At 48.1% G+C, this 11,067-nt stretch overlaps 1 long non-coding RNA gene across 1 annotated transcript; it reads right to left on the bottom strand.

Moving 5' to 3' along the window:
* Window positions 1-821: 821 nt before the first annotated feature.
* LOC144242060 (uncharacterized) lies at window positions 822-10,197 on the bottom strand. Its single transcript, XR_013338287.1, has 4 exons — window positions 10,090-10,197; window positions 8,201-8,328; window positions 7,022-7,263; window positions 822-1,661 (listed from the first exon to the last, which is right to left on the bottom strand). It is a non-coding gene; the product is annotated as an uncharacterized LOC144242060 (long non-coding RNA).
* Window positions 10,198-11,067: the final 870 nt, after the last annotated feature.

Here is an 11,067-nt window from a genome sequence, read left to right as displayed (position 1 = left end):
ATGAAGAGGGGCATCGTCACAGTAAAGGGGTTTATTCTCCAAGAAGGCATAACAGTCTTTGATGTATACGCACCTACCATGAGTATCAAAACACACGAGGCAAAACATCGTTGAACTACGAGAGGGAAAAGACAAATCCCCTCTCAGAGTTGGAGACTTCAACACACCTTCATTAGTGGTTGAGTGTGAATTATGGGTTTGAAGAACAGCAAGGAGGCCAGTGTGGTTGGAGAGAGCGTGAGCGAGAGCGCCGGAAGATGAAGGCAAAGAGGTGATGTGATGGGTGTGGAGGGATCACGTAGTGCCTCACAGGATACCGTAAGGACTTTGAATTCTACTCTAAGTGAGATAAGGCGTTGTTGCCGAATCGTGAGCAGAAGAGTGACACGGCTTGACTTGTTTTTTACTGGAATGTGTCTCGGTGTGGATTTTTCAAATTTATCCGACTTGGAGTTCTTTGAGATACTTGGAGGTGTAGATTCATGCCTTTCATCATATTTGGGACAGTGTGGGCCATTGTTTCTTCGAATGCTCTTTCTGCACCCCTTCTTTCTCTGGGACTTCCACAGTGCATGTGTTGGTGGACTTGATGGTGCTCCACAGTTCTCTTCGGCTCTGTTCTTTTTCTTTTTTTCTTTCTGTCCATCAGGCTAAGTGATTTCAATTGACTTTCCATCACTGACTTTTCTCCTTGTTCAAACTACTGTTGAACCCCTCTAGTGAATTTTTCATTGCAGGTATTGTACGTTTAAGCTCCAGAATTTCTATTTGGTTTCATTTGATAACTTTTTTCTCTTCACTGATATTCTCTATTTGTTCAGACACCATTCTCTTGGTTTTCCTTTTGTTATTTGTCCATGCTTTTCTTTAGCTCGCTGGGCATATATATTTTTAAATTTTTTAATGTTTATTCATTTTTGAGAGAGAGAGAGAGACAGGGACAGAGTCTGAGTTGGGGAGGTGCAGAGAGAGAGGGAGACACAGAATCCGAAGCAGGCTCCAGGCTCCCAGCTGTCAGCACAGAGCCCGACGCTGGACTCAAACTCACGAACTGTGAGATCACGACCTGAGCTGAAGTCAGAAGCTTAACCGACTGAGCCACCCAGGCACCCCCTCTTTGGGCATATTTTAAAAACAGTCGAAGTCTTTGTCTAGTAAGTCCAATGTCTTTGTTTGTTTATCTGTTTGTTTCAGTAAGTCCAATGTCTATGCGTCCTTTCTGTTTTCCTGTGAATGGGCCATCTTTTCTGTTTCTTTATAGGCTTTATAATCTTGCTGTTGAAACTAGGTATTTTAAATTTTATAATGTTGTACGTCTGGGAGTCAGATGTTTCTTCCTATCCAGGGTTTGTTGCTGTTGCTTGCTGTGGGATACGGTGCAATCCTCCATTTGTTTAATGACTTTTCCAAACTATCTTTGCAAGGACAATATTCCTTGTCATGTGTGGTCACTGAGGCTGTACACGAAGAATCCTGTGCACCATGCTGCTAACAGGTGAATGATGTACTTACTTGGGATGCTGAAGCTTTCACAACATTTTTAGTCACGTTTCAGTTTCCTCAAAATGTGCAGAAGCCCTTAGTGAGATTACTGACTTTATATATGTGGAAGGAGATACTCTTTAAACACATGCCTACAAGATGACTATCTGGGTGTTGACCTGTAAAGTAATTTTTTTAAAGTTTATTTTATTTTTAAGAGAGAGAGAGAGAGAAAGAGAGAGATAGAGCATGAGTGGGGGAGGGGCAGAGAGAAAGAGGAGACACAGAATCCAAAGCAGGCTCCAGACTCCCAGCTGTCAACACAGAGCCCAATGTGGGGCTCAGACCTGTGAACCATGAGATCATGACCAGAGCCGAAGTTGGATGCTTAACCCACTGAGCCACCCAGGCGCTCCTAAAGTAATTTTTAAAGTAGGCTCCACGTCCAATGAGGGGGCTTGAACTCACAACCCTGAGATTAAGAGTCACATGCTCCACTGACTGAGCCAGCCTGGCATCCCTGTAAAATCTTGTTTAAAGGGTAAGAGTAAAGGAATGTCCTTCTCTAATTTGGAAGTATACGAAAGATAAAAATGGAGAAAGGGATCACAGTAAAACAGAAGTTTATATGCTATTTCTCCAAAACTGTTCGTTGATCTTTGAAGAGGCCATAAGAAGCCTAGAGAAAGATGAATTGGCTGCATTTGAGTTGTTCAGTATCATCATGTATAGGTTGTGAGAAAAGCTCACACGGGACGGGGAGGGGGGAGACTCATATTTAGGAAATAAGGCTGCTTCAGAATTAAAACAAAAACAAAAACAGGTCACCAGGAAAGGGCAGTCAAGTTAAACAAGACTTTCTTAATTTAAAAAAAAGTTTATTTTTTTGGGGGGAAGGGGTAGAGAGAGAGAGAATCCCAAGCAGGCTCCACGCTGTCAGCACAGAGCCCCACATAGGGCTCGAACCAGCAAACCATGAGATCATGACCTGGGCTGAAATCAAAAGCCAGACACTTACCCGACTGAGTTACTCGGGCACCCAAGACTTTCTAAAATTTTTAAATAAAAATTGTAACTTATTTGAAATCTGCGTTAGTCTGAATTCTCCAGAGAACAGAGCCAATAGGAGATAGCTAGCTCATCTGTCTATCATCTGTTATAAGGAATTGGTTCATGTGGTTATGAAGGTTGGAGTCCCGAGATCTGCAGTTAGCAGGTGAAGACCCATGAGAGCTGCTAGTTTGGCTCCAGCCTAAGTTCTGAGGGCTGAAATCTGGAAGCATGGATGATATAGGTTCCAGAGTGATGGCAAAGACTGGTGTCCTGGCATGAAGATAGCTAGAAGACACCGTCTTCTCCCTTACTCAGCCTTTCAGTCCATGCAGGACCTCAACAGATTGGATATCCAACCTGCCCGCCCACCTCCCACCAAACCACCACAAAGGGGAAGGTAATCTGCTTTACTTAGTCTACTGATTCCAGTATTAGTCTCATTCATAAACATCCTCAGGGACACGCCAGAATAATGTTTAACCAAACACCCGGGCACCCCATGACCCAATTCAGAGGACATGAAATTAACCATCAACTTGGATTTCACAGTCAGGATCACCTCTGTGCTTTAAAACCATTTTCCCCGAGAAGGAAGTCAACCTTCTGATGGGCATCTGAGTATTTAAAAATGACGGACGTTTTAGGCATGGCTAGTCTATATGATAAATTCATAGATGCGAAGGACCAACCGATAAACAACTGGCCTACCCAAATAAGCCTGTAAGATACAAAGGAATGGACTTTTTGAGGAGTGGTGATGGATTCCCACAAGTCTAAAAACCTGCTGTTGTGGGACGCCTGGGTGGCTCAGTCGGTTAAGCGTCTGACTTCAGCTCAGGTCATGATCTCACAGTTCGTGAGTTCGAGNAGGAATGTCCTTCTCTAATTTGGAAGTATACGAAAGATAAAAATGGAGAAAGGGATCACAGTAAAACAGAAGTTTATATGCTATTTCTCCAAAACTGTTCGTTGATCTTTGAAGAGGCCATAAGAAGCCTAGAGAAAGATGAATTGGCTGCATTTGAGTTGTTCAGTATCATCATGTATAGGTTGTGAGAAAAGCTCACACGGGACGGGGAGGGGGGAGACTCATATTTAGGAAATAAGGCTGCTTCAGAATTAAAACAAAAACAAAAACAGGTCACCAGGAAAGGGCAGTCAAGTTAAACAAGACTTTCTTAATTTAAAAAAAAGTTTATTTTTTTGGGGGGAAGGGGTAGAGAGAGAGAGAATCCCAAGCAGGCTCCACGCTGTCAGCACAGAGCCCCACATAGGGCTCGAACCAGCAAACCATGAGATCATGACCTGGGCTGAAATCAAAAGCCAGACACTTACCCGACTGAGTTACTCGGGCACCCAAGACTTTCTAAAATTTTTAAATAAAAATTGTAACTTATTTGAAATCTGCGTTAGTCTGAATTCTCTAGAGAACAGAGCCAATAGGAGATAGCTAGCTCATCTGTCTATCATCTGTTATAAGGAATTGGTTCATGTGGTTATGAAGGTTGGAGTCCCGAGATCTGCAGTTAGCAGGTGAAGACCCATGAGAGCTGCTAGTTTGGCTCCAGCCTAAGTTCTGAGGGCTGAAATCTGGAAGCATGGATGATATAGGTTCCAGAGTGATGGCAAAGACTGGTGTCCTGGCATGAAGATAGCCAGAAGACACCGTCTTCTCCCTTACTCAGCCTTTCAGTCCATGCAGGACCTCAACAGATTGGATATCCAACCTGCCCGCCCACCTCCCACCAAACCACCACAAAGGGGAGGGTAATCTGCTTTACTTAGTCTACTGATTCCAGTATTAGTCTCATTCATAAACATCCTCAGGGACACGCCAGAATAATGTTTAACCAAACACCCGGGCACCCCATGACCCAATTCAGAGGACATGAAATTAACCATCAACTTGGATTTCACAGTCAGGATCACCTCTGTGCTTTAAAACCATTTTCCCCGAGAAGGAAGTCAACCTTCTGATGGGCATCTGAGTATTTAAAAATGACGGACGTTTTAGGCATGGCTAGTCTATATGATAAATTCATAGATGCGAAGGACCAACCGATAAACAACTGGCCTACCCAAATAAGCCTGTAAGATACAAAGGAATGGACTTTTTGAGGAGTGGTGATGGATTCCCACAAGTCTAAAAACCTGCTGTTGTGGGACGCCTGGGTGGCTCAGTCGGTTAAGCGTCTGACTTCAGCTCAGGTCATGATCTCACAGTTCGTGAGTTCGAGCCCTGTGTCGGGCTCTGCGCTGACAGCTAGCTCAGAGCCTGGAGCCTGTTTCAGATTCTGTATCTCCCTCTCTCTCTCTGACCCTCCCCTGCTCATGCTGTCTCTCTCTCTCTCTCTCTCTCAGAAATAAACAAAACATTAAAAAAATTAAAAAATACCCTGCTGTTGCAAGCAAGTGGAATCCTAAGTACTCCATGCTCATATGTTTTGTTGAGGGGAGATTTAGCTGGATGTGGTCACACTGGACTGACCCAAGGAATTGGTACAATGTAGGTTCACTAAGCACAGGGCTGTGGGGCCAGGTGAATTTTACATTTGACTCTGAAGTTTCAGCACTACATAAAAGAAGAGGAGGGTATCCTAAAAAAAAGGCTATAGGCAGTTCAGAGAAGTATTATTGGAATAGAAAACCAAGAGTCACATCATTCTGCCATGTCATGGGTCAGACAGAAACATACCATTGCTTTATTGTTATTATTATTATTACTTAATATGAACAATAGCTCCTTAATTTATCCGATTATAGGTATGTTCTTCTTGACTTTTTTTTTTAAATTTTTTTTTTAATTTCTAGGAGAGAGAGAGAAAGAGACAGTGTTAGCAAGGGAGGGTCAGAGAGAGAGGGAGACACAGAATCTGAAGCAGGCTCCAGGCTCTGAGCTGGCAGTCAGCACAGAGCCCAACGCGGGTCTCGAACCCACTAACCGCGAGATCATGACCTAAGCGAAAGTCGGACGCTTAACCGACTAAGCCACCCAGGCACCCCTTGACTTTTTGAAGTCTTACATTTATGTTTCTTAAGAATACACAATCAGGGTGCCTGACTGGCTCAGTCGGAAGGGCATGTGGCTCTTGATCTTGGGGTCATGAGTTCAAGCTCCATGTTGGGTGTAGAGATTCCTTAAATACATAAATGAATCAACTTTAAAAAAATTAAAAAAGAGTACATAATCATGTAGCTCATAAAATTTATATGTACAGCAAAGAGGGGCTCCTGGATGGCTCGGTTGGTTAAGCATCTGACTTCAGCTTGGGTCATAATCTCGTGGTTTGTGAGTTCAAGCCCCGCATTGGACTCAGAGCCTGGAGCCTACTTTGGATTCATGTCTCCCCTTCTCTCTGCCCCTCTCATGCTCATGCTCTGTCTCTCTCTGTCTGTCAATAATAAATAAACATTGAAAAAATATTTAAATGTCCAACAAAGAGTTCTAAAGGGTTAAAATAAATTTTCTTGTATCGGACAAAAAGAGCTGACCTAAAAATATTGTTATATTTTTCTTACATGTATTATTTAATTGGTCCTATTTTTAATCAGTACTAATTACTTCTTTTAACTAGTCCTGTTGTTTTGTTTAAATAACAGCATTTAGGGGCGCCTGTATGGCTCAGTTGGTTAAGCGTCTGACTTCGGCTCAGGTCATGATCTCACAGTTAGTGGGTTCGAGCCCCGCATCGGGCTCTGTGCTGATGGCTAGCTCAGAGCCCGGAGCCTGTTTCAGGTGTCTCCCTCTCTCTCTAACCCTCCTCTGCTCATGCTGTCTCTTTCTCTCAGAAGTAAATAAAAAACATTTTTAAAAGATTTTAAAAAATAACAGCATTTAGGGGCGCCTGGGTGGCTCAGTCAGTAAGGCATCCAACTTCGGCTCAGATCATGATCTCGTAGTTCATGAGTTCGAGCCCTGCATTGGGCTCTGTGCTGATGGCTCGGAGCCTGGAGCCTGCTTCAGATTCTGTGTTTCCCTCTCTCTCTGTTCCTCTCGCGCTCATGCTCTGTCTCTCAAAAATGAATAAACATTAAAATAAATAAATAAATAACAGCATCTATGGGCCAGGAAATAAAATAATAAGAGAATAACATAATTTCAAATAAATACTTATTTTCATGCTATTATGTTAGAGTCATAAAACATGCTTAGATTATAAATTTGAGCTTCGATTTTTTTGTCTGGTATGGCTATGTCCCTCTAACAAGATTGGCTCTCTAAAAAGCAGGTCACTGTGGGTAAGGGGCTTCTGAAAGCCAGGGCCCAGAGCTTCACAGAGCTCAAATGATGTCACCATGTCTGCTTGTCGATCTGTCTGCTTTCTGTGTGGCTCCTCGCCCCCACCTCCCCCCCCCCCCCCCCCAGCCTGTGCTTACATTATCTTCACCTACCAATCTAAGCAGGAAAGCGTTTCCCCAGACACAGTCCTGGGATTGAGCCTCAGTGGGTGCCCTCAGTTCACACGCCTGTCCCTAAACCACTTACTGTGTCCAAAGGAAGTGGTGGAGCCTGGGTTATCAGCTCACCCCAGAGTGGGAGGGAGGCTGGAAGGAGCCAGCTCCCTCAAAAACAAATTGAGAGTGGAGACGTGGTTCCCTGAAGGGAAACCTGGGACTCTTCCCAGAAGAGGAATAGATGCTGTGCAGACGAAAGCATCCTCAGCCATCCATTTACTCTGTCGGCGGCCAGCCAAAGTGCTTTCCGCTAAGTTGTTCTGGGCCAGCTCCCTGGAGCCAAACAAACATGCATCCATTTTATCATTTACCATATTCTGTTGAGATGATCTGGTGCTGTGTCTCTCTTACTGATCGGACAGCAAGTTTCCCAAGGACAGAGGCCATGGCTGATTCCTGCTCTGTCTCTTTCACACTCAGCAGGGCCCTGGGATCCTGTTCCCACCTCTGTTCTCAGCCCTTGCTACATACGTTTCCTTGCACAATCTCTTCCACTCCTGTGACTTTCAACAACACCTCTGGCAGAGACCTTCACCCTGAGTCCAGAGCCGGTCATCCTGCTCTGGGATGGACACTTCCGGACACTCTAACTTGGACGTCCCACAGGCAGCTCAAGCTATACTGGAAACTGAACTTGCTGTCCTCATCCCTAAATGCTAAATATCCTCCTCCTCCACGGTCCCCTTTCTCAGCAACCCCTGGTCATTCGATTTACTTGGCTCTCACCTGCCACAATCTGTCCATCTCTAAGTGTTCTTGACCCTTTCTCTCAGATACTTCTCGGTGCCCCCTCCCTCCTCATCTCACTGGCCGGCCTCAGCGTCCCTCCCTTGATGATACAGCCCCCGTCCGGCGCCAGCCTCCCTCAGCCTGTTCCTTGGTGTTTCCTGTCAATTTCGCCTTCCCACCACCCCAGCAGCACCTGCGGGCTCTGGCCTCGCTGTTCTGTGCATGCTCTGAGCTGCCACGGCCTTTCTACTTCTCCTTGTCCTGAGAGACCAGGATACCTCCAGGAAGAAGCCCTCCCTCCATGAGGGCGCAACCCCCGGCTGAGAGCCCAGTGCTTTGCTCTTCCCTGCTTTCCAGCACCCGTGCTCATCCAGCCCCCCTTTCAGTGGTGCATTTGATTGTGTGGTCGCTATTGACTTGACAGCAATTTGACTTCCTGTGAGAAAGCCTCTGTGGTTAGACAGGTGGTCTCTTTACTTACTCATTTCTCCCCGTAGACTGTGGTTGACATGGGAGCAGGCGAGGTGTCCTTTATCTCTGTGACCCTAGCCCGGGGCTGGAATATAGCAGGTGCTCATCGATTGTTAAGTGAGCGAATCAGCAGGGCAGCTACAACAGAGGTTGGCAAACTTTGGAAAGGGCCAGATGGAGAATATTTTAGCCTTTGCAGGTAGCGTGGTCTCCCTTAGCAGCCACAAATCATATGTAAATAACACTGCGCTTACAAAATCAGGTGGCCCCTGTCAGGCTGACCTTCCAGCCTGGGGGAGGGGTTCGGGGAGCCCTCTGATTCTTCTTCTGCCTTGAGGACAAGAAGGAAAGGAGAAAAACATGAAGACCAGACCACAGGTAGGATTTTCTAAGAAAAGGTTAGGGAGGAATCGCTTTCCTAGGAGGTATAGAAAACGAGAAACTGCCCAAGTATGCTGAAAAACAAGGCGGTGTGGCCTGGAGGCAGGAGGAGGGACAAGGTGGCCCCTAGATCGGTCATGATTATTACAACCCAGGGGTTTTTCCTGCCCTTTGGAGAAGGGCGCGGTGCACCGACCATGGGCTGCAGTTAGCTCAATCGCCACCAGGCGGCAGGCCTGCCCATTCCTAAATGCTGAGGACTCTGGCAGCTGGGGACTCCAATTGGTCGACAGATTTATTTATCCGTCATTTATTCATTCACGATTTGTATTCCCCAAGCACGTTGGACTCCTCCTACAATGCCAGCAGGCGCCGTGCTAAGTGTGGGGAGGGAGCAAGCGGCCAAGACTGGGTCTGGGTTCTAAGGCACCTGGCATACCTACCTCCTCCCTCCCCGGCAGCGGGTCAAATGCCCAGATATGGGTCCATAGTGGCGACCGGGTGTCTGTGTGCCAGGCCTGCTGCCTGGACCTGTGCCCACTGCAACCTCGTGGAATGGTGTCCCTTGCCTTCCGTTCTCGTTCAGCGAGAGCCAACGGGCAGCGGGCCCTGAGCAAGGTTTGGATCACCTCCCACCCGGAGCTCAGGTCGCCCTCAGCAGGTCTCAGGTGCAGCCGCACACTGGTCCCTCGGGCTGAGGTTTTCTCCGTCTCTGTCCTCTTCCAACCAGGCCCAACCTCAAACCGCCAGTCTCTCCCCTCCCCCCTTTCCTCCCTTCCCTTTGCTCTGTTCTGATAGCCTTTCTCAGAAATGTCCATCCGGAGAGCAGGACGTGGGTACCTGGAGCAGGGCCAAGTCCTGGGGGTCTTGGGGTCACTTCCTCCACCTTTGCCACTACTTAGGGCACCACACACTCCCCCGCCCCCACCCCCGTGGTTCCTGGTTCCAGTGTTCACCACCCACGTGCCAGAAGCATCCATGTCTTGGCTATTTACTCCATCCCCACCTGAAGTATAGCCTCCGGAGGGCAGAGAACTCTGGCTCACTGTCAAAGCTCCAGGACCTACGCAGCGCCTGACACATAGCAGGTTTCAACAAATGTGGGCTGGATCACTCAGTAAGGGTGAGTGGATGCAGCTTTGCAAAAGTTTAGAGGACTTCAGAGGGAGACCCCACAGATCCACACAAAGGCAGGGTGGGCAGGGGTAAACCCTAGAGGCTAAGACCGTGCCTGAGAGTAACTGCCCTGAATTGAACGGAGGACCCCCTGGGCCTGTTTCAATGAGGACCATGGGAGCCCCAGACTCCAGCCCCAGCAGGGATGGAGTTAGCACCTATTGGGGTCGTTCTTTGGACAGGGCCCCCAGATGACTTCCTCGGCCATCAGCCCTGGGGCCCCATCCTCTGGAAGAGTGCCCCCCCCCCGCTCTGCCTTATTTCCTTCTCTCTACTCCTGCCCCACTTCCCTGGGAACTGGGAACCCCTCCCTCGACCCAGGCCCCGTGCCTTCTGACTCACTGTGTAGCTCAGCTGGAAAGCATCTGGTCATGCCCATAGCCCTGGCATCTGGCCCGTTGGCCTTGAATGAGAGGCACCCCTTCCTCGGACCTTCCATTAAGTTCCTCCGTTAAGATCGTGTCCATTGAAAACTTCCCCACTCCGCCCCCCTCCCCCGAGAAAAATCCCCTCTGAGAAGCGGAGGTGGCAAAGCACCCTACCCCGTGCCAGGTGGAGTGGGACTCCCAATCTTATCAGCTCATCACATTCCGGACATTCCCTGTGGGTGGGGGAGGGGTCGGCCAGAAGAGGAGAATGCTGCTTGACTTCAATATCCCAGGTCTTGGTTTGCTCCAATTTCTACCCCCCACCCAGGGCTCAGGGCCCTTCCACGTGCCTCCCAGCCCCTTGCATCTTGGTCTCCATGTCTAGCTCCTCATCCTCTCTCAGTCTGTTCTGTTCTCCCTTTCCTTCCATTTTCTTTTGCCTTTCCCAGCCCTCCTCTGTCATCCCAGGAGTTTGTATTAGGAAGTGGGGGGACCACGGTGGGGTTCTCAGTTCTCAGGGGGGACCTTGTCCCTGACCGAGGCAACCAAGAACTCTAGATTTGGTCTGGCCCCAGGTTGCCACCACTTCCTTGTCAATCTTGGGTCCAGGACTTGCCCTCTCTGGTCATGGGGGTCATCCTACCTCTTGAGTGCTGGAGTCCTGGGTTCTGAGTCCCTGATCTCTAAGGCGTTCCCAGAGTGATGGTCCGGATATGCCCTGGAGAGAGTTCCCCAAGGCCTCCTTCCAAACTGCACAGGACCAGAAGGGAGGGCCAGCCCCTCCCCCAGGCTCCCACCGTCCACCCAGCCTGGCCCCCCTCCCTCTCTTGCTGGAGGAGGGGCTGCCTGCCCACCTTCTTCATACACCATCTGCAGGTATGGACCCAGTACAAAGCTGTCCTATTCGTGAAACACTTATACACACATCCCTCTACCTTCTGGCCACCTCCCA

Source organism: Crocuta crocuta, unplaced genomic scaffold (genome assembly GCF_008692635.1).
Source record: "Crocuta crocuta isolate KB4526 unplaced genomic scaffold, BGI_CrCroc_1.0 scaffold352, whole genome shotgun sequence".
Classification (NCBI taxonomy): Eukaryota; Metazoa; Chordata; class Mammalia; order Carnivora; family Hyaenidae; genus Crocuta; species Crocuta crocuta.
This window is presented reverse-complemented; position numbering and strand designations above follow the sequence as displayed.